The sequence below is a fragment of the Gallinula chloropus genome (genome assembly GCF_964237585.1).
Source record: "Gallinula chloropus genome assembly, chromosome: 7".
Lineage (NCBI taxonomy): Eukaryota > Metazoa > Chordata > Aves > Gruiformes > Rallidae > Gallinula > Gallinula chloropus.
Genome location: NC_140092.1, coordinates 1013367 through 1034798, shown reverse-complemented (window position 1 = coordinate 1034798; position 21432 = coordinate 1013367).

The window sequence follows — 21432 nt, the reverse complement described above, 5'->3', positions numbered from 1 at the left end:
TTACATGAATGCAACAGAAACCTTTAAAACGTAGTCATTAGGATAATCCCATGATAATTATTATTACTAGTACTACTATTCAGAAATGAGCTTAAAAATCTTCACAGTACTATTTCAGAGATCAAACATAGCCACCTATTTCCCTGGTTGGAGATGCAGCTGCCATGAAAAGAATACAGGAGTTTTAGGGGTGTGTTCAGCCTGGGTTTAATGTGTTGCCTTGCTTGGTAGTACAGAAATGAAAAGGGCACTCATCACTGCGTGTTATTCCATCTCTGCCCAACATGTGTTTCCCAACTTCCCATTTCAAGACAAAGCTGAGCTTTAGGGTCTATTTCTTCCCTTTATCAGCACAGTTGCTATCACACAGAAGATGGTCTAACTTATCAGCTAGGTAACCACAGATGCAAACACACAGACCTGCCCAGGGATATATTCCAGAAGAGTGTCTCTTCAGATCTTTTTTTAATGGCCAGTTTAAAACCGAGATTAATTTCCTTAATTTACCTTTCATATTTCTTGAGACTATCCAGTCTGACAATTACCCCATCCATCGCTTCAAGGGATGCTTCTCCCTGCCTGGCTGAATTGGGCCCTTGCGTGAGAAACCCAGCTCTTGTACAAAATGGGCAGCCCCGAGGTCTGGGATATTATACTGGGTGAGTCATCTCACAGGATTTACTTCTGGATGGCTGTTCCAATAAATAATAATGCATCCTCCAGACAAACCTACCCGGAAACTGGGCACCTCAGTATTTGCAAACCCTGCCCCCAGCAACAGCCCCCAGCAAGCGATGGCACCAGGCTCTGCTGCCAAGGGCTGGCAAATACCAGGATTTATAAAGAGCAGTGAGAGGGAGCTGTAATGAGATCAATGTCGAGGATTGCAGCAAATGGCCTATAAAGCATTTTTAAAACGGGATTTCCTGCACAAAAGCCTGCTCCCAATAACCCTTTCCAATAATAGGAGGTGAAAAGGGTTGGATTTGAATTATAATACCCGATACTCAGGCGTGGACAGACAGCTTTGTACTCTCCTGACAGGCGACTGCTCAGGCAATTCGTTAGTCCCTCATCGGGGAAGAGAAAAATAATCTTAAAATAAATCTATAGAGGTACATTCAGACCCCAGTTACTGCACCGGGAGACTCCAGCACTGTCTGACCGGAGGGACACAACCAGCGCATCATTATTTGCTGCTGCTGCAGCAGCGAGAACCGAGGGATGCAGCACAAACTAGAGTGGGGAGATGGCACAGCCGGGTTTATTCCCTTTCCCCAGTCCGTTCCAGATGTAGTTATCAAAGAAAACAAAAAAAAACCAAACTAAAAATTACTTCGTGAACTTTCTGAAACAAATCTGAGCTATTGTTTCGCTCGAAGCCGTCAGGGCACTAAAAGGTCTCTAATCAGGGTTAGAAAAAGGATTTCTTACCTGGAAAAAACAAACCCTCTCCGTTTCCCAGGGCGGGTCTCTCCCCTCCTTCTGCGAGCCCATTCTTACAGCCACGTCCTTGGTACCGAGCCGAAGGAGCAGCGAGCCGGGGCGCGCAGCCCGGCACAGAACCACCGCGTCCCGCCGGCAGCCGCTGCCCGCCCGGCCCCGGCCCAACCCCGGGCACGTCCCCGCCGCGAGAAACGGAGAGCGACAGCCCCGGGCCCGGGCTGCCGGCCCCTCTCCCCTGGTACAGCGCTGCCCCGGAGGAGCGCAGCTCCCCTCTGCGCTCTCTTTTCAGAGCTGCTCCTTCCCAGTTGCGCACCGGCAGCCGCCGCTCCGTCCCAGCTGGTTTTTGCTTTGGGTCGCTTTCGGGTGGGGTGGGGGGTTTCTGTGTGATTTATTTTTTAGGTTACATCCCTGCTAAAAGCCACATTCACGCTATTTGGGAAAAAAAAAACCCACCAACAAACCAACCCGTCCTTTTATTTTAAAATAACCATTCGGTGCCTCTCCAGGTGCATGTGATGGAGACTCTCCGGCTCTGCGCTCCCACGAGCCCGTAGTTAAAACCAAATCAAGGAGAGGGAGCTGGGAGGGAGTTTCCCTATTTCGCTGCTGCCCGGGCGGCTTGCGGGTCGTTCAGCTGAATTCGTAGCTCCTGGGGACTCCTTCCCACGCGGAGGCTATCAGCGCGGTGTTTAAGGGCTCTTACCGCGGGGGTTGTCTTTGTTAAGCCTATTTCAAACTACTTTTGTGTATCGCTTCACAAACGTTTGGTTTGCGAGCCTGCTTGTCCCAGAGGTGTCCCTGGGAACAGGCGCTGCCAGCGCTGCCTCCTGCTGCGGGTCTTCCCGACGGTAAATACCGGTAGCGCCTTAATTCTACCACATTTGGGGATATTTTTTTTTTTCTTTAAAGAAAACGGAATGCCTGGATTGTACCGATCAGCAAGGGCATTTCAGGAAGGTTATGAATTAGGGCTTGGATTTAATTTGGGAAGTGAACTAATAGCAAACAGGAGCGACAATTGTCCGTCCAGGCTGGGTCCAGCTTTTCGTTTAGCCTTGTCTCCTGCCCTCACTGGGGAATGGGGCTGTCGGGTGGCTGATCTTCCATTTCACCCTGTTTGAGCATCCGAGTGCATTTCTCCAAGTACTGCGGCAGCCCCGGGGCTGGGCTCCTCTCCGGGTCGGTGTATCGTGAGCGCGGCCAGGGCTGAGGCAGCAAGAAAAATACCTATTTTTTACCTATCTACAAGCAGCAGACACGGGTGCTCTCCCTGCCCTCCCCCGGGGGGCTTAGGGCTTCCTAGGGGTGACCCTGTTCCCCCCACCCCGGACTGCCCTGGCTGCCACTGCTCGGGACTGTCAGCGGGTGTCCCTTCGTCTTGTGCCTTTCGGACGGGGGGCACCGGTTGGCCTGAGTCCCCCCCAGCCGCTTCCCTGGCTGCTCTCAGCGGGTACGTACGGCTCTGACAGGGGACTGGCCGCTTTTCGGTGACCGAGAGAAGGGGAGAAGGAGCGGGGGGACAGGTTCGTCGCTGGGAAATAGACGGAAAAGCTGCGTTGGACGGGTTTGGAAAGTGGGAGCATTTCTGTGTGCCGGGGCCCTGCAAGGCGCGGGGCTGGTCGCAGCTCCCCTTCCCCCCCATTCCTGCGAGAGAAACCGCCCCTTTGCCCCATCCCTCCCCCCGAGCAGACCCGCTTGAGGATGAACAGAGTAGATGGGGCAGAAAGGGGGGTTGGAAGGGAGAAAATTTGCTCATTAAAAAGCCTTCCAAAGTGACATAAGTCTGTCAGCCCGCTGATCCGAGCTCTCCGTTCCACTGGGGCTGGGTGGGGGGGTGGCCTTCCCCATCCCCCAGGTTCAGGAGTCCCCGCGGGTGGCCCCGGTGGGGCTGCAGAGCCGGCCCTGGGCAAGGGCAGCCCGGGCGCTGCGGGGAGCGGGTCCCCGGCCTCCCGCTGCTGCCCGCCGGCCGCAGGCTCCTGCTCCATTGTCCTTTGCAGGGGGACGGGAGCGGGGAGCGCTGCGGGGCGCGGCGGCGCTTGCACGGCGCCGGGTGGCGAGAGGGCTGGGAGACCGGGCAACAAACAAGCAAACCAACCAACAAACAAACAAAAAGACAAAGGCAAGGCTCGGCTGGAAGTGATGACTCGCACCCAGCCCGCCGCAGGCCGCCCAGGCAGCATCTCCTTCCTTCTCCCGCCCCGCAGCGCTGGGAACGTGCGGGGGGCGATGGCTGCGGGAGGAGCCGGGGAACCCGCCGGCACTGCCCCGGAGCAGCGACCGGAGGGAAAGCCCTGCCTGACACCTAATCGATCAGAGCCCATTAACCAAGGCTTCCAGGAAAGGGTGTGAACTCTCCTGTTTCTCCTTCCGCAACCCAACAGCAGAGCCAACGCCAGGTACAAGGTTGCAAGCCATCACGACAGTATTCGTACACAGACAACAAAACAAGCGTTCCCCCTCGTCGTTTCAAGGGAGACGGGCGAGAACGGCAGCTCTGCTGCCCCTTCTCGGAAAAAAACCCTACCCCGCCAAGAGAAAAAAGCTCCAACCAGAAGAAAACCAAACCCCAACGGGCCCCGGGTTGCAGCGGCGCCCGGGCTGCCCCAGAAGCATGTTTGTGTGCTTTGTCAGCAGTGCAAATCGTTTCACACACACAGAGATGTGCGGACCCGCGGAGCAGCATCAGTCACGCCAGAGATGCTCCCGTCCCGCGGCTCGTGTCTGCTCCCTCCGCGCTGCCCGCCCGGCTGCGCCCGCGGAACGGTAACAGCCTCTCTGCTGATCTTTCAAACGTCACCAAAAGCCGTTTCACCACCTGCTTGTTCCTCTTTCCTAACGTCGTATTTCTAGTTCTTATTTATGAGCTTCCCCAGAGCAGCTGTGGCTGCTGCCCTCTCTCTGGAAGTGCTCAAGCCCAGGTAGGAGGTTTGGGCAACTTGGGCTAGTGGAGGGTGGGACTAGATGATCTCTGGGGTCCCTTCCAACCCAAACCATCCTAGGATTCTAGGATTTATATTCCTCCCTTCCTTCCCTCCTTCCCTTTCTCTTTCATTCTTCCATTCTTTCCAGTCGTTGGCTCTGGCTTGAAGGAGATCTGATGTGATTGAACTCACAGGGCGTTAGAGGGCAAAGGTAAATTAAGCCAAAGTGACAGAAAAGATGAAAGAGGCTCTATGGAGTGCCCAGGACAGCTGCCCTCCTCCTCCTCCCCTGAGTCACGCAAGCTGCCATCGCAGCCCAGGCGCCCTGAGCCGCCCCACACACACACCCCCATTGTGCCCAGAGCCCGTGGTGGGCAGTGCCGGCAGCGGGATGGTGCTCTCAGTTTTGGCTTGTGACTTTCCTTCTCCAGGCCCGGTGGAAACCCATGAGCAGCGTGGTTTCAGCCACAGAAGCATGCGACTGCAAAGGCCTGTGATGGCCCAGATGCCCCAGTAGCTGTGGGAGTCTCAGAGGCAGTGTTTCGGAGCAGCAGCCCCACTTCTGCCTTCAAGAGACCCAAAGAGCTCATCACTGCTTGATTGCTCTTAAGCATTGCCTGGTGTCAGCTAGGACAGTGTCAGAATGCACTGGTCACATCCCCAGCACCTCTGAAATGAAACATTGCAAAGAACTGGTGCCCAGTATAAAACTGAATCTGCCCAGTTTCCCCCCCAAATCTTTCCTCACATCCCACTGAAAGCCACCTCTGATCCGTGCCTCCCTGTGTCCCTGATAAAAGGACTGTGGTAATGGTAACACCGCTGTTACAGCATTAACTCTGAGTCATCCTGTTATAAGTCTTAATTCCTCCAGTTATAAATCTTCAGGTGTGAGGTCTGCACTGAGGAACTCATTCATAAATACCCCTGCTGATGACAGTTGGATGTGATCCAGGACAAAGAACCTGCCCATCACTCTCCAAAGCAGGGTGACCAGCGAGGGCAGACCCGTGAATCGTGCTTGTGGCCTCTTTGTGTCAAGCATGTGGATTTTTACCCCTTTACTGCAAAGCACAGGCAGCTATTAAGCATTTGCTGTTTGTTGTGGTCACAGCGAGCAGAACACACAACTGTGACTGTAGGTAACCCCAGCCTTGCTGCCTGAGTGTCATGGAGTGTGTGTGGCAAGGATGTCCTGTCTATCAAGTGACAAGGCTGGAGAAGCCACCAGCTCTTCATCCAGGAGGTGACTGACTTGCCAGGCAAAACATGCCATTTCTTTGGCTCTACGAGCAGCCCAGTGGAGGAACAGATAGTCCCAGAGCCCCACATTCACTTGCCTGGGTTTCCCCCTTTGAGCTGTCACAGAATCACAAGGTTGGAAAAGACCTTTAAGATCATCAAGCCCAACCATTCCCATCCTAAGCTAAACCAGATCTCTAAGTACCTGATCTACCCCTTTTTTAAACACCCCTAGGGCTGGGGACTCAGCCCCCTCCCTGGGCAGCCTGTGCCACAGCCCCACAACTCTGCCAGGGAAGAACTTTTCCCTCCCAGCTGAGCTGACCCTGCCCTGGGGCAGCTTGAGCCCATTGCCCCTTGTCCCATCTCCTGTCCCCTGGCACCTCTCTGCACCCTCCCTTCAGGTAGCTGTAGGTGGTGAAAAGGTCTCCCTTCAGCCTCCTCTACCTGCTGTTTTGTCTTCGCTTCATCACTGTCTCCTTCCAACAGCTGTACAGTGCTGATTCCCCATCTCCTATTTCAGGGGAAGGTTGGGATACAGATTTTTAGACCGAATGACCTCCTGTCATTTCAGCTTCACACAGCAGATGGAGCCAGAAGCTGGCGAGCCATCTTCATCCAACACTGTCAAAATTGAGGGCCAGGGATGACAAATTCTCACTCTTCCTAACGTTCTGGAAATGACATCCTACTAAAACTTTTGATGCTTAAAAATCTGTGTCCTAAAAATAATTTTCTCCTCCCTCAACTGCCAGTGTGGAGTGCTGGGGTCTGTCTGTCCCGTGTCCCCAGCAGGCTCAACAGGGAGGCACTTAGCATCAGGGCAGTGACAGAACTCGAGCTGCTGTGAACAGCTGTGTGTGTTCCTGAACCCGGGTCCCTTTCAGTGAGCGTTTCATGGACATGGGAGGGAAAATGCTGATGGGGGGAATGTTGATTTTGGCCCCTTGTCACTCTCTTCTCATTTGTGATTGTGGAGTCGGTTGTATTGCTGAACGAGGGCGAGCTGCCAGGCGGAGCTTGAAAAGAGGGGCTGCTGGCACTCCAAACACACATTCACCTGCAGCTGCTTGGTGAGCCAGCTTACAGAATGGTAGGGGTTGGAAGGGGCCTCAAGAGACCGTGGGGTCCAACCCCCCAATGCCTTCACAGAATCACAGAATCCCAGACTGGTCTGGGTTGGAAGGGACTCATTTCTTGTCAGCCTCGTAGGTGTCCCAGAGAACTTGCAACCCCAGCACGTTGCAGACAGATCCACGTACTGGTAGTGTTCAGCTTTTCTCTTATTTGTGGACTCCAAGCAATGTGGATCCACTCCCAGCAGGCAGCTATGGCAAAGAGACGACTTTCTTAGCATGAGATGCTCTCCCTGCTCCGTGCCCCGGTTTGGTGCTACACGTGCTGCAATGGGATGCGGCTGCTGACAAGCTGGAGGAGACTATTCCACATCGAAAACCTTGTGATGCCATTCAGGCTCCAGCAGAGGTGAAGGGCCATTTCAGCCTCCCAGGGGCCTCAGGCTTCCTCAGCTGCACTCAGTAAAAGCGTTCTCAGAGGGTGGCCAGGAGCTTGCCCAGAATAGGTCTTGCTTGTGCCTTAGCTGGCCCAGAAGAGACTGCAATGGATCAGGTCCTTGCAAGGAGCTGGTTTGCAGAACTGGGGCTGTTGGTGGGATACAGTTTTCATCCCTTAAGCAGAAAAGCTGTGTGACCATACCAGGCTCTGCTGTGGTGTTGGGGAGCTGAAATTCAGAAGGAGCTCGTTACTAAAACATTGGTTAGTGCAGTACCAGTGACTTCTCTACTGGAAGCTACACTCCTACAAAGTGTTTAGGGGCATTCAAGGTGACAGCTCCTAGAACTGGCAATCATTAGGGGACAGCTTTGCCAGTGAAACACTTGTGGTGTATATACACCCAGAGAACTCTGAGCAGGAGCAAGCACTGTGAGCCAGAACTGCAGCCCGTGAAAGAGGTTTAGAAGAGCAAGAAGCCAATGGCACCTCCTGGCTGGAAGGAAGGCAGCTCACCACACAACATCATCACTGCGTCCTTCGCTTCCTCCTGTCGCGTTAAAGCTTCTCTCAGCACGGAGAAACACGGCAGAAGGTTTTTCTGCCGGAACGGCTCGCACAGGAGCGGTTTGAGCGGTGTCTGCGAAGGGGAAGGTCAGCCCCCTGCCCGCAGCAGCAGCGCGTCCTTCCCACGCTGAGCCCCGGGGCGGACGGGCTCTGCTAACAGCAGGTGGCACGCTGCTCCCACCCAAAGGCTGCTGCGTGGGGACACGGACCCGTTCCTTCCCGATGTTTACCTGGGGTAGCTTTCTCTGCCCGAGCTCCCTCTTAGGATGGGATCAGGCTTGGCCGTTAGCTTTAGCCATAATCTCAATCTGCCCCGAGACAGAGCTGCTTTCTCCTGTCCACACTCGTGCCTTCTGCATTAAGAGCAGCGCTCGTCCCAGCCCCTGCCCCTTCCCACAGCTCCCTGCAGCAGCTTCTCCCTCTGTGCTGGTCTCTGGATGGCTGCAGCGTGAGCAGCTGGCCTGGCTGTGCCTTCAGGGGGTAATTAAACACATATTAATTCTTTGCTGGGTGACGTGGACATTTCCTCCTCTTCCACTAACCAGACTAAAAGCATCTGTGTAACTTGGTGTGAAGTAACCTCCTTAAAATGTCAGAGAGTCTGAAGTCTGTATGGAGAGATCCAGGACACGATGTATCTTGGTGCTTTGGTAAATTAAAGCCCTACCTTCCAAAGCCAGGGCCTAATGAAAAGCTTTGACATGAAGAACAGCATCCTACATGGAATTGTATCCACCTGGGTGAGAAAAAACTGCTCCTGCATCATTCCTGCCAAGCAGCATCTCTGCTGGGGTTTCCCCTTGCCCACACTGCCGGCCTCCATGGGGGTGTGCACACAGCTGAGAGTGCTTGTAGCTCTTATCCTTGAATCATAGAATAGTCTGGGGTGGAAGGGACCCCAAGGATCAGAGAGTTGATTCCCCTCCTGTTTCTCTGCTCCCTTCAGGGACAGGAAGGCTGCAGTGAGGTCCCCCCACAGCCTTCTCTTCTCCAGGCTGACCCAGCCCAGATCCCTCAGCCTCTCTCCCTAGGGGAGCTGCTCCAGCCCTCTGAGCATCCCCGGGGCTCCTCTGACCCCTCTCCAACAGCCCCACATCTTCCTTGTGTTGGGCCCCAGCTCTGGACACAGGACTCCAGCTGGGGAGGGCAGAGCAGAGAGGGACAATCCCCTCCCTGTCCCTGCTGCCCCCCCTCTGCTGATGGAGCCCAGGATCCCATCGCCCTTCCCAGCTGCAAGAGCAAGATCTGCTTCACACGGATCCAGACTTCCCAGCAAGACACAGATTGGGATTTTGACCCAAACTGATGGGATCCATGATTCTAGCTGTGACTTTACTAAAAGAAGAGTTTGATTATTGCTTCATTCTTCAGCAGTTTCTCTTCTTTCTTTCTTCATGACCCATCTCTCTGGGCAAAGCAAGCAGTGGGCTTTTGTATCTAACTGTGTTTCCAGGGAAGTCAGGCAGGTTTTAGCACTGACTTTGACACGACCAGAATTAGGCTGATGCTGAATGCATTTCCAAATCCCACACCAGGGACCTGATAACCTTATTGAGTTCTCAAATAGCTTCTTAGGCAATACCAGCTCCCAATGGACAGGGCTCTCTGCCTTGTCTCATGTAGATCTGTCCTTACCCAACTTCAAGTGCAGTTAGATACTGGCAGAAGGAAGGAAGTGCTTGATTTTCCCTTCAGCAGCGGAAGTGGATGGTGCCTAGTTGATGACCAGGAAGCAAACAACATAGCCCTTTCCTTTGAAAAAGCCCCAGCAAAACCAAACACAAACTACACAGGCATTCCCTGAGAAGCCTTGTCTAAGTTTCCCCTTCTCCACACCATAACTTTGAGCCCCAACATTACATCATTCCATATTGAAGTTAACAACCAGCTTGATCACAAAGTTTTCCTCCTGTGGGCGGATAGAAGTGACCTAAGTCCATGTCAGAGGCGTTTCTGTTTGTTGTCACTTGGTACAATAACTGTTTTTTCCAAAGAACAGAAAATTCGGTGCAAAGTTTCATGAAGAGATGCCACAAAGGCTGATAAAAACATGTTATCAGTAAAGCAGAGAAGGTGACTGGCCAAGGGCTGCCATGCCTGTTGTTCTAAAGCTGAGACCAAATGTTTTACAGGATCTGAGTGTGTGGGTCTCACGAAAGGGAAAGTCACTCATGAGTTCCCACAGAGAGGGTACTGGAGCTTCAGAGGCAGAGCCAGAGACCACTCGGTATCCTTTGCTCTCTCAACTGTATAATGGGTTCCTATGGTCACATTTTTAATGGAAGGTCACAGAATCACAGAGTCATAGAGGTGGGAAGGGACCCCCAGAGCCCATGGGGTCCAACCCCTTGCCAAAGCAGGGTCCCTAGGACAGGGCACACAGGTCTGGGATCTCTCCAGAGAAGGAGACTCCACACCCCCTGGGCAGCCTGTCCCAGGGCTCCCTCACCCTCACTGGGAAGAAGTTCTTCCCCATGTTGGTGTGGAACTCCCTGTGCTCCAACTTGAGCCCATCACCCCTTGTGCTGTGCCCACAGACCAGAGGTCCCTTTGCTGGATACCTTCTTGCTCACACCCGACAGCCACATGAAGTCGGGCACCTGCTGAGCCAGTTCGGCTTTGCAGACCATCACACCCTGCTTCGGGCTCTATGCTCCCCGTTTTGGGGATAATGGGTGTGGGTCCCAGCCTGGCCCTGCAGGGTCTGTTGTGCTGTGTGTGGGTAGGGATGGCATTGAGCCTCCTGAACTCTGCTTCCTGCATGGACCCTGCGCTTTCCCAGCAGCACAGACTCGTAGGGGTTGGAAGGGACCTCAAGAGCTCATCGGGTCCAACCCCCCTCAAGGTCTTAGATTTCTTCCCATGATTTTAGGACCAAATCCTTTAGAAATTACAGGGCTTCTAGAAATCCCTGGGGAAAAAAAAGATTACTTCTTTATGTGTATTGTCCTTGTATTTCAGGTCCTGGCACTGCCAGTCTCTTTGGTAACTCATAGCTGCACCTCCATACCCTCCCCATACCATGGCTCTTCCTCACATATCAGAGATCTTACAACAATCAACATCCTTTAAAATTATTTATATGTAAAGGGAGAGTGGCAGGAGGCTGGAGCCAGGCTCTTCTCAGGGATGTCCAGTGACAGGACAAGGGGCAGTGGGTGCAGCTGGAGCAGAGGACATTCCATGGGAACATAAGGAAGAACTTCTTCCCTGTGAGGGAGCCCTGGGACAGGCTGCTCAGAGAGGTTGGGGAGTCTCCTTCTCTGGAGACATTCAAACCTGCCTGGATGTGTCCCTGTGTGATTTAGTCTGGGTGACCCTGCTCTGGCAGGGGGGTTGAACTGGATAATCTTCTGAGGTCCCTTCTAACCCCAAACATCCTGTGATTCTGTGATCTTTGCCAGAGTGCAGCCTCCAGGAATTAATCATCTTTTGGGCCATTATTTCAGTCCTTTCAAGCTTTCAGATTTAAGATTGTTCCCTACAATTGGCAGAATTCAACACTCAGGCTCCCATTTAACCACTCTAAAAGCCTTTCACAAATAGCCAGTCTTGGTCTCTGAGGAGGGACACCAAGGTCAGCAGAGCAGCTGGACTTTGTCATTCCTGGTCTGAGAAGTGGGCACCTGTCCGTGTGGGTCAGAGTTGAGTCCTGGTTCTGGGGTAGTAGTGTTGTGGTTTGCTAACTTGCTTTGAATTTTTATTGGACATAGGTCAGGGCCAGCAGATTAGAAGATGTTTGCTGTGTGAAAGGTTTGAGGGTTTTAAACATTCCCTCTTCCTTGAGCTGCTTTGGGGGTGGATGGCAAAGTCACCCTGGGGTGGCTGCCATGGATTGGGCTCTGCCCAGGCTCAGGCTCCAGCAGGGAGTTTCACTGCTGCCTTCAGCAGGAGCAGGAGTGCTGGTGATGTTTCAGCTCAAGCAGCCAGTGGGACATAAATCACCTGGTCTGACAGTTTTCATGTAAAATGCCTGTTGGCTGAAACCAAACTGTTTCACTGGGAGCATCAGGATTCTGATACCCTTTGGTGGAATGCAAAGGGATGTTCTATAGACCCACGCTGGCTTTACCAACTGGCAGGGAGTTACCCTGTGCTTGTAGGACTTCTTGCTTTGGGGCATGCAGTCCAGTGAGGCACGAACATCACAGGCCTGGGATGCCAAAGCATCCAGGCTCCCTGACAGGGAGCTGGGAATCCCAAAACTCTTGCAGCTCTGCCAGCAGCAAGGCTACAGTACCCAACCATGCAGCAGGACCTTGGCAGCCAAGAAATTCATGTTCATGGTGGGCTCTCAACATTTTCAAGGGTGTTCCTACACAAGGAGCCGAGTCCCAGGTCCTGGCTCAGCACTGGGTTCTCCCCCCTGCCAAGAGGAACTGGGAGAAGTTGGCTTCAACACATAATTTGCAGAGCTTCCAGCTTCCCTTCCTGGGGAGCTGGGAATCTGGCAGCCTTGGGACACCCTGGCATGGAAAATGCTCACTAAGCCCCAGGAGCCAGATGTAACCTCTACATCACATAATACACCAGCTAGTTATGAACAGGGACAGGGGCATCTCCTCTGTACCATAGTGGGGACAGGGCAGGTTCCTCTCTTTCTAAACCAAGCACCTACCCTTGGCCAGATGACGTGTGTCCTTCACTCCACGGCTGCATTGGCTAGATCTGTGTGGACTTCGAGGAGCCTTGGGTCTCCTTGGGATGAGTAAAACCAATCCCACCCTGTTCCCAGTGCTTGGGGTCACAGAGAACAGGCAGAAACCTGAGTTCACTACAGAGTGCAGGAGACAGGTCAAGGCCATTCTAAATGCATTCTTAGGATTTAATTTCACGAGTTGGCTTTGGGCCTGATAGGTTGTGATTAGGCTTGATTGGCAACGCTGAACCATGGTGTTGGAATGAAAGGCATTGCAACAGCAAGCAGAGGGCAAGGACTGCCAGCCTGGGCTTGGAGGGCAGTGAGGAGGAGCACCCCAGGGAGCACAGCCACTGGCCAATTGATCCAAGAGGCAACACCAAAAGCTTCAAGTGCAAAGAGATTGTTAATTGTTCTTCTCATGACTTGAGAAGGATTCTGGGATTAGCACTCAGATTAAAAACCCAAGCCCACAACCAACCAATGCAGCTATTCAGACCTGGCCAAGCCACAGATCTCTCTGGTGCCTCTTCTTAATTCCTCTGATGTGGCTGTCTGGACCAGTCTCATTTCAGGACCATGTGGACTGCACAGATCTTTGCTAAGCTTAATCACATTGTTTGCTCTTTGTGTCATTTTCTTCTGGTTCTTGGAACATACTGAGGAGCCTCTGACTGAAAACCAGGCCATGCTGAAGGCTTTCAAAATAGGTACCACACATCACCTGTCTCCTCTGACAATCTGAACTTGTAGGCTCCCCTCTCCAGAAGGGCCAACCAAACAATACAAAAGGCATTGCCTCAGTTTCCCACTACTTTTCAGCCCTTTCCTTAAGAGCAGGAATCCTAGCTTTCCAGAACGATTTGTTGTTCTGCTGCTGCTGTAAATCAAATTCCCTTCTAGGAGATCACTACGTGGTGGTTTAAGGTAATACTGGACCTGGAACCACAAGCCAGAGGGCACCTAATAGATCTGATCTCTTCCAGTGCTGCTCGAAAAGCTTTCAGCTTTTAAAAACAATTGATTTTTTCAGGTAGCAAAGTACACATGCTTGGGTTTGGCGAGTTGAACTTTGCTTCTGAGCCTAAGACAGAAGTGTTGAAACCTCTCCCTGGCTCCGGGCTTCGCCTGCGGGGGCGGAAAGCACCAGGTTTGGTTCAGGGAGCCTCAGAGCTCCCTGCAGCAGAGGAACACACACAGCTGGGTTATCCTTGATGTAAACGGCAGTGCTAACGCCCCAGATATGGTGCCCTGGGCACTGGGAAGCAGTGGGTCAGCCTCAGCCTTGGCTGCAGCAGGCTTGCAGAGCTCTGTGCCCTGTTCCTCTGGGGGCTGAGCCCTACTGCTCCCCACATACCAGCTTGGAGAGCCTGGGTTCTGATGGGAGTGCTGAAAGGAGCCATAGTTTTGATTACAGCTGTGACAGAGCTTTGTTCAGTACATATGGGGCTGAAAGGATTCTCCTCTACACAGTCATCTGTCTCTCTTGTGCTATAGGTGCTCCTCTGGCATCACAGACCTACAAATGTCTCCCTAAGGTCCTGTTCTCCTGCTCAGGTGCCAGTTCAGGCCTTGGCTCGTGGCTACAGAAACTCTGAAGGCAGCTGGGCACATTAGAGGTGGGAAACACCACTCCTGCTCCAAGGCTTCAATTAAATTAACTAGCTTTCCATCCTCCAAAGTTTTACCTCCAGGAACAGTTCACTCAGAAACAGAGGAAAGAATGAGAACAGGTTCAGTCTTTTTCTCCTTAATGCCTGAATGCTTACAAGTTGTCTCAGATAGATAAGTCAGTACCTTCCCAAGCAGCCAGTACCTTCCCAAGCAGCCAAGCAACAGCCCTAGCAGGAAAACCAGCACTAAATCAGAGAACAGTTCTAGCAGTGACACAGAACCTGTTTCTATGGAGATGGAGGAAATATCTGTCAGCTCAGAAGGGGCAAACTGTAAGTTTTCAATGAAACCAAATGAAAACCAGGAGCAAATTACTGTGCCAGTGCTGCTGAGGGGCAGAGGCTGGCAGGGATGCAGGAACAGCTGGGTGGGGTATGCAGAATGGGGGGGTCCATGTAAAATACCAGAATTTTCCCCCAAGTCCCACGGCCCCTCTGGACATCAAGCAATTTCCTTCAGCTCTTAAAGTGCTTCAAGTTGGGAGCAAAAGCACCAGCTCCCAGAGCTGTTAGTTCACTTTCAACTTGCTTTTCTTCTCATTTTAGCAAATACACCCACTTACACAAGAGTTTGTCACCATTCTCTTACGAGCTGGAGGTCAGAGCTGAACGCCTCAGAGGAGTCCAAGACAAACAAAACCCATCTCCAAACGGTCCCTGCCATCCCCAGGAAGTTTCCAATATCACTTTCATTGCTAAGCATCAAACCTGGGAAGGAAATATGAACCAAGCTCTTGCCAAACACAAGCTCTCAGCTTTGGCTCTAGGCTGAGCTGTGTCCACAGAATGGTTCTTCTCTCCTGCCAAAGGCCACCAAGCTCTGGTAGGTGCCTGCAGTTGCACTTTCCCAGGCACAGTGCCACCAACAATTTCTTTGAGGTCACAGAATCCCCAGGTTGGAAAAGACCTTTGAGATCATCAAGCCCAACAGTATTCACCCTCTACTAAACCATATCCCTGAGCACCTCATCTACCCATCTTTTAAATACACCCAGGGGTGGTGATTCAGCCCCTCCCTGGGCAGCCTGTGCCACAGCCCCACAACTCTGCCAGGGAAGAACTTTGCCCTCCCAGCTGAGCTGACCCTGCCCTGGGGCAGCTTGAGCCCATTGCCCCTTGTCCCATCTCCTGTCCCCTGGCTGCAGAGACCATCGCCCACCTCTCTGCACCCTCCTGGCAGGTACAATCCATTACCACTTAAGCTATTGGAAACCAAATAGCCACAATGGAGACAGGCCAGTGAAAAGGATGAACCACAGTTCTCTCTTTGGGATAACTGTGAGGGAACTTCCAGCAGCTCTGCTGGGATCATTAGAATTCCATGAAGCTGCTCACAGCCAAACATAAGCACCAGCAGAACAGAGTCACCAGCAGTTTATCAAACATGAAAACACATCAAAAATGTATCAAAACCGGTGGGAAATGAAGCACAGAAATAAAAAAGAGCTTAAACAAACCCAGTGCTTTGTGTGCTCCTGGAAAAACACACCAATACTAGCTGTGTGGGCGGGTTTCCAGTGGCTCCTTAAAGGAGGATGCGGGCAGCCACCAAGAGAACTGTGCAGGTGTCACATCAACAGGCTACAAAAAGGCAAAGGCAGGTGGAAGATAAAGCTCAGAGCAACACGGGCTGTGAGGCTCCAGCAGCAGCATGGAAACTGGGAACAAGAGTGCCAAAAAGTTTCTGGGCCACAAGTGAACGTGCTGGATTCCAAAGGCCCCCGGAGAATTATGTAAGAGGAAGAAACAAGCTTGCCACTGACAGTTGTATCACCAGGCAAACACCAGTCACACCACCACAGCGCTCGAAACCCCAGATAGCATATCAAAGACATCTGTAAAAACTACTGAGGCAAGAGGTTCTTTGTGATGAGGACTTGGGGAACTGGGCAGCGCTGCACCCAGGAGGATTCCTTCCTACACCTGCTCTGGAAGGAGCTGTGTGCTCTGCTCACACCGGAACATCGCTCAGCTGTGTTCTGAGAGCCTTGAGACTAGGGGGGCATCAGGAGGAGTGTGGGCAGCAGGTCACAGGAGGGGATCCTCCCCCTCTGCTCTGCCCTGCTCAGGCCCCACCTGGAGTGTTGTGTCCAGTGCTGGGCTCCCTGGGATCAAACAGCCAGGGATCTCCTGGAGAGAGTCCAGAGGAGGGACAGAGATGCTGAAGGGCCTGGAGCATCTCCCCTGTGAGGAAAGGCTGAGGGAGCTGGGGCTGCTCAGCCTGGAGAGAAGAGCCTGAGAGGGGATCTGATCAATGGGTATCAATAGTTGAAGGGTGGGACACAGAGGGACATGGGCAGCCTCTGCTCAGTGGCTGTGGGGACAGGTCAAGGGGCGATGGGCTCAAGTTGGAGCACAGGGAGTTCCCCACCAACATGGGGAAGAACTTCTTCCCAGTGAGGGTGAGGGAGCCCTGGGACAGGCTGCCCAGGGGGTGTGGAGTCTCTTTCTCTGGAGAGATTCCAGCCCTGTGTGCCCTGTCCTAGGGACCCTGCTCTGGCAGGGGGTTGGACCCCATGGGCTCTGGAGGGCCCTTCCCAACCCCTTTGAGTCTGTGATTCCCCTGTCCAAGGTCTTCTTCCCTCACCTGAAGCAAGCACTGAGTACCTCATGCTCTGTCTGCTTGAGTCAGTGGTCTGGATTTTGCCATGAAGTGCAGGTTGGCAAAGCTCTTCAGGTGTTGAAGATGCAGAGCTGGGGCCTTGACTCTGTTCCCACAGAGGACTGTGGGATCAAGACAGCAAATTCCAAACTGAGTTTATTGGAATTAGGGACTTGAATTGTTTAGGTGCAGCGAGACTGTGAACAGTCATTGTGGTAGATTTAAGGATGCTCATTTCAAAGAGAGAATGAAACTGCAGGTGAGTGGCTGATGGGCCAAGATAAATCACTTCACACCAGAACTGAGGACGTGCCCAGATGATACACCCTGTCATGGAACGCTGTGTGCCACACCTTAGCAGGTCTCTGCCTATTCTCCTGCAGCCATCAGAGTCTTTCCATGTTTGTGCTTGGTTGTCAGATGGGCCTTCTTGCTCCTTTTATATCTAGGAGTCCATCTCTGTTCAAATATATCTGTTTGAGATGTTTGAGTTGTTCTGCCTGGGAGCCAAACACCAGCGATAAGAAGAGCAAACAGCAGAGCAGAGCAGGAGAAGACTGGTGCCTGAGCATGCGCCCCGAGCCCCGGGCATCCAGCTGGGAACATGCTGAGGATCAGCCAAAAAATGAGCTGCTGCCCAATGAAGAAACCCAAGAAACCTCAGCTAAGGCTCATGTCTGTAGGCACAGGACTGGGAAGAGGAGGTGGGGACACCTTTTCCAGCATTCTCTCACCTTCACCTGCAGACAGGTGGGATGAGAAGTGGGTTCTGTGCTGAGAGGGGGGTCGGTGCTGGCACAGGCTCCCCAGGGAAGGGGTCACAGCCCCGAACTGGGCTGAGGGCAAGAAGTGTCTGGACGATGTGCTCAGTGCCACCTCTGACTGGGCTGGGCTGTGTGGGGCCAGGAGTGGCACTGATGGGCCTTTGGGGTCCCTCCCAGCTCAGGGGTTCTGGGATTCTGGCATTTCTCTACTGGATCCATCCACTCTGGCAGAAAGCTGTTTTGTATTTTGAGGAAGAAAAAAAAAAATTGGCTGCCCTCTTTCTTGTTATCATTAGATACAGAAAAAGCCAAAACAAAACCAAGACCAAAACCACCCCCAAAACAGAACCAGGGTTGCTGGCAGCAATTATGATCCTGGCACGGGAACATCTCAAGGGTCGGTGTTTATCTCATGGGCTGGTCACACAAACAGAACTTTTGGTCTTTAAAACAAAGCAGAAGCTGCAGTAAATAAAGTTGAGGGCCATGAAACTGGAGGGTTAGTAACAGTCTTTTCATAAGACATCAGTTTGATGCAGGTAGCTGTTAGCAGGAACATTACTCCCTATGAAACAGGACCAGCTTTCCCTTCCACCTCTGAATGCCTTCCTCTCTCCCGCTGTCTCCTTCACGTGCAAACCACCTCAAACACAGAGGTGGATGGATGGGTTTCTCCTGATAAAGAGGCTGTTACCACACGAGCCATGGCTCAGAAACTCCTTAAGAGCTATAATAGCTCCACCATGGCATCTCCTCATCCTTCCTAACTGGGTTGGATCCGGGGTAAGAGAGAGCACACAGCACACACCAGAGCCTGGCCACACACAAGGAGAAGTGGGTTAAATAGGTCTCCCTGGGAGGATTTTTCCATCACCTTGTGAGGTGTTGGAACAGGCTGCCCAGAGAGGGGGTGGGTGCCCCATCCCTGGGGGTGTTCAAGGCCAGGTTGGATGGGGCCCTGGGCACCCTTGTGTAGCTCCAGGCCTGGAGGTTGGTGTCCCTGCCTGTGGCAGGGGGTTGGAGCTCTGTGATCCTTGGATTCCCTTCCAACCCAGCCCATTCTATGAGTCTATGATTCTCCAGGGGGAGTCTGCAAATGAAGCAACCCCCTTCCTACCTCCTCTTTGCACAGCAGGAGCCTGTGGGATGTTACAAATGCCTTTTTTTCCCAGGCCAGTCGCTCCTGCATTCACCATCCCTCGGTCCTCCACACCCAGAGCAACACTAGTTCCCACCTGGAAGCGCAGGCAGGGGTGTGCATGGCAGCGTGTTCTCCCCCCTGCTCCGCTCCTGCCTGCAGCCCTGGGACAGGCGGGCTGGACGCGTCCCCAGCGCCGTACGGAGCAGTTGGGCAACAGGAAGCCCAGTATAATATTTAATATTGTTGAACAAACATCGGCACCGGAGCTCGGATCTCCCTTCCAGCAGTTATATGAACTGTTGGCATTAAGTACAGGACAGACAACAGAAGATATCTGGAAATAAACATGGACCCTGTATTACCAACTTACATATTAACTCCAGGGGAGCAGTGGTGTTCTTGCTAACACTGCACAATGCTGCTGGGGAAAATTCCAGACCGCGTCCAAGATGCAACGTTACACACTGAGACCTTTCCTTGGGCTCAGGGCAAGAGAAAACGCTTTCCCCTCCCAGTGCTCACTGTCCCTCTCCAAAGACTGCTCTGATACCCCCTGAGAGCATTCTGGCAGCTTTGCTAGGGCATCGCTTGCCACTACCACAGTTTTTTCGCCACACTGACTTGGGCCTGTCCCACTCTGGGTGCCTGTTAGTCTCTTCACAGAATCAGAGTTGGAAAAGCCCTTTAAGATCATCAAGCCCTACCATTCTATGCTAAACCATATCCCCAAGTACCTGATACACCCCTTTCTTTAAACACATCCAGGGAAGTTGACTCAGCCCCTCCCTGGGCAGCCTCTGCCACAGCCCCACAACTCTGCCAGGGAAGAACTTTTCCCTCCCAGCTGAGCTGACCCTGGTGAGGAGCCCATTTATATTTACAGATATCAACAAGACACCTAAACATATGTTCATACCTCACCGAATGCTCTGTTAGGATTTGCAAGGAGACACGGGTGCAGGATGCAAGGAAAACGAAGCTGATGTCCATAGGAAGGCTACATAGCAGGTTTGCAGGGGCTTTCACTGGGTCAGCCTGCTGCATGAGCTCCTTGCACTCACTTTGCCTGACACCTTGGAACAGATTCGTTAAGCGCCTGCATCCACCATTCTCCCTCTCAGTAGTTCCATCAATGGGTTCCTGGACACAGCAAGACCAGTCACAGGCTGAAGCATTCCACTAGCTCTTTCCCAGGATTTTGTTAGGCTAAAGCAACACACAGGTCCCACAGGTTCAGATTGTTGGTCATATTTCCCCTCAGTCTCCAGAAAGTTGGGATTTTGCTACAACCACCTGAAAAATAATCCCTATTTCTAGCATGATGACAAAACCAGGGGGCTTTCCTGCAAACTTGGCTTTCCTCCCACCATCCCTCAGGTGAGAGTTACCCAGATAACCCTCAGTGCCCAAAACAGACCCTTGTTCCTTTAAGGCACTAGCAAGAACACAGCTGCAGGCCTGGGAAGATGCAAAGCTGGTTTGCAAGAGCAGCAGCTCGAACACATTTCATTGTATCAGACCCTGTAGGGTGCTTTGCCACGGAGAAATACTGGTCTCTCCCAAAACCAGGATGCACCACCTTGAGGGGGTTTGAAATGAAAATTGCCTGCAGGGATCTTCTGCTTAGACACTTTGTTGAAAACTCAGGTTCAGAAGCAAAGTGAAGCCTTGTTTCTTTTCTAAATGCTGTTGCATTGCCAGGGAACCAAAAATGGACTCGTTTGGGGTCCTGTCTCCCAGACATGAGGCAGAGCAACACACAGAGTGAGGCTGTACAGGTTACACCCAGCCCCAGGCGAGAGACAGTCATTAAAAGGTAATCATAGATCCATAGAGGGAAATACCCTATTGTTGGGGAAGGCAGCAGCCTGCTGGCAGCCTAGCTCACTCCACTGAAGACACAGGCCCTGACAATATCCTCGAGTTCCCCTCAGACAGGAAAAGTTCCTCACACTGAGAGGATTTTGATAATCACATTCTCAAAACACAGCGGGCTTGATGACAGGGGTACAGCCTGCCCTGAGCCAAGAACAAGGTACTTGGGGGTAACAGAACACGTTAAGAACCAGCCATGATGAGATGGTAGAACAGGTGAGCAGATGCTTTTAGACATCAAAGGCAAACTAACAACGTTTAGCTATAAGATGTGTTTGTCAGAACATAATCACTAAACAATCAGTGGGGTGTGAACAGCGTGTGTAACCAATTAGCAGTCTGTTAGCTTGCCATGTTTGCAGTAACAAATGTCTATAATCCCTGTGATTTCACCCAATAAAGGGCTGGTCTCCACACCCTATCACCTCACACTGTCAGGATCGAGCCTGACACCTGTAACTTCATTTGGAGCCTCTCACCAAGTGTTCTGGAGAACCCCTTTCCATGTTACCCCCCATCCCAGGGCTCCGTGCAAGCTTCACAGTCCTTCCTCTGTCTGATCCCCTAGTTGGTAGAGAATTTTCCAGGAGGGAAAGGGAGCTCAATAAGTGGTTACTCGTGGGAAGATGTCAGCAGAAATGTGGAATGGGGAAGGTTCTGAAGTGACAGGTCTTGCAGGTGAGCACACATCTACAGGGCAGGTCTAGGGAGGCTGGAGAAGAGCTCTGGGGCTCTCCGAGCAGCCTTCCTCCTCATGCCTCCCTAAGCCTACATCCCAGAACTGGGAGCGAGGTGGGATGTAAAAGTGACAGCTCCAGCTTACTGACACAGATCCTCTGCCTGGGGGAAGTTTTCCCCCTCTGGAGCTACAAACACTAGGAGATCCTGAATCCTTGGGACCCAGTTCCACACTTCACCTTCCCTTTCCTTAAGAATTTTGTAGCCAATTGGCACAGTTGCCAGTGTCTCCGTGCTCCCTGCTGCGTGCTACCAATCTCTTACCCCAAAGCCTAGCTGAGCCATCTCACCTTCATTAAGCAACTGAAAATT